Source organism: Trachymyrmex septentrionalis, unplaced genomic scaffold, assembly GCF_001594115.1.
Source record: "Trachymyrmex septentrionalis isolate Tsep2-gDNA-1 unplaced genomic scaffold, Tsep1.0 scaffold8, whole genome shotgun sequence".
NCBI classification, from domain to species: Eukaryota; Metazoa; Arthropoda; class Insecta; order Hymenoptera; family Formicidae; genus Trachymyrmex; species Trachymyrmex septentrionalis.
This window is the reverse complement of record NW_017305987.1, coordinates 419,375-421,690: the sequence shown is the minus strand read 5'-3', so window position 1 is coordinate 421,690 and position 2,316 is coordinate 419,375. Positions and strand designations below refer to the sequence as shown.

The 2,316-nt window shown below is 39.7% G+C and overlaps 1 protein-coding gene across 1 annotated transcript in view; it reads right to left on the bottom strand.

Moving 5' to 3' along the window:
* Positions 1-2,316, bottom strand: part of LOC108754521 (acetylcholine receptor subunit alpha-like 1) — a 92,903-nt gene that overhangs the window by 24,150 nt on the left and 66,437 nt on the right. The gene's annotated exons all lie outside the window — the stretch shown is intronic.

The window sequence follows — 2,316 nt, the reverse complement described above, 5'->3', positions numbered from 1 at the left end:
CTAAATCTTTTAATAAATTATTATAATATTCCAAATTAAAAATACTAAAGAATTGGAGTATCATCGAGTGATCAAATAATTTCTTAATTGATGTATAATAGTAATATAATATACGAGTATGTATACACATAACGTGGCATTTGCATCATTTATATTGTAATGCACATTCACATTATTAATTATTAAATTTTATAAACTAATTGTAAGTAGTTTACAAATTATTTTGCATTTTGATTTAACAAATTAAATTTCCTTAACAAAATGAGCTTGTTAAGTCAACATTATACATATCAATTAGTTTAACATAACAATTTTGTGCCTTCAACAAAATATTCTCAACAAAGCTAGTTCCACCAACTTAACAAAATGTCTCCCGAGCGCGACGATTACCTACGTTTGTCAGTAGTGATTCGCGTGCAGTGGAATTTCGCGCAAATTTGTTTAATCCATTTGATATTTCCTCTATTGTGCCAGACCATAGCAATAGTTTACTCCTGAATGCGTTTCGCCTAACAAGAAATAAAGGAGGATATATCGTATCGGCGTAGAGTACAGAGAAGCTAGTGGCGCCCCGACACTTCAGGTTAAGTTTTACATAATGTATCAGTGTACGTATTTCTTGGAAGGAACGAAAGGGGGGGGGGTCTCGTTGAGAGACAAGGATCGTCGGGAAGCGCGACTCATGAGATTGCAGGAAGGCCTCAAAGCTCTGATGGAAATGAGAATGGCGGATTGAACGTCGCTCGCTTGAGTGGAGCTTAATAGAGCGGGTTAAGTTCGGTTTATTTGATACACCACCTCGACGCCTTAAATGAGATTGCCTGCCTCCGTCCTACGAGACCCGATTGTCCGTAGAGCATACGCCAGAAGCCGCTGCTTACCCCTTCCCACCCCAGGAATCAGGAGAGTGTCATAAACCCTTTCAAGACGGAGAGACGTTTTACTATCTCTGAAAGCCTTTAGCAGATTTCAATGAAATTCAGTATCCTCGAGTCTTTGTAGTTGCATTGAAATACTTTCTTAACGAGAATATAAAGATTAAGTTGCGACAAAAGAGATTTATTGTTTTTCTATTATTTTCATCTATTATTTACTGTTTTTCTATTATTTTTCTGTATCAAATAGATTAAGAATGATAAAAGTCCGGAATTTTCCAAAAAGATAATAAAGAAGATTTCTTTTAAACAAGCAAAGGATAAAGTTAATGCCAACAAATCGTTGTAATTTGGTTCTAAAATTAACAGATAAGACAAACTTTTTGCACACTGAATTTTGCAAGCTGAATTTTCAAGCAATTTATGAGCAACTTATAATATTCATTTAAGTAGCAATACTTTCCGGAAGGCTCGAAAAAAATGGACGGCGATATTTTGTATCGATTTAGTTGCTACAAGAGCCGCGCCTTCAGCGGGCGCGGATAATTAATTTCGACCCATTCTGAATTAATGGTTCCATAATTTGGACTTACGTAATTTGTGGTTTAGCTAACCGCACACATTATGCATCACGTTATCGCGTCTGAGTATTACGCGCACGGCGAAGACCCGCGGCGGATGAAATCCGCGGTCGTGGATGTCGGCAATATCGTGCGCGATATCCAGGCTGTCGAAATGTATCGTATAATCTCGCTTTATACCGCGTCTGCCGACGGATAATTGGTAACGTCGGCGCGCCATTTATCCGATTGCCTCTTAATCGCTTTCATCCACTTTAATCTACCATTATCCTACGAAATGGACATCGTTAGGTTACTATCGACATCTTCGAGGCTGTATATTCGGTACGTAACTCTTTTCTGCGCGATTGCCTACGCGCAGGGATCATTCGGCCGTGAAATGCGGTGAGGGTGCAGTGTCCGTCGCCGTTGGACAAACGAATTTACCTCCCCAGAGGGAGGAAGAGAATCCTAAAACCTCCTCGTAAAAATGTCGTCGCCGCGATAGAGAGCACGTTTTATTTCTCAATGTTAGAGAGAGACTAGCCGGACTAGCTATCGCAGCCGCGTCCGCTCGTTTTTGCGACGTGGATTTTCAAAATATCCGACAGGAGAATGTGTTGCAGGAATATCCAGAGCGAGGCTTTATGGGAATACCTACCCTCCTAACGCTTCGGGCTAAAATCCTATGAAATATAGCCGTTTCGCGGTGACGAACGAATATGGTTAGAGAGGGCTTTCCATTTAGTGACACAAGTATCACTTTATCTTTCTTGATATTCAGTAAGTAACAAAGATAAAACGACACCTGTGTCAACTTGTGTCATCAAATGAAAAGTATCCAGAAAGGAAAAACCTCGCGTTACGAATAAAACCGCTAC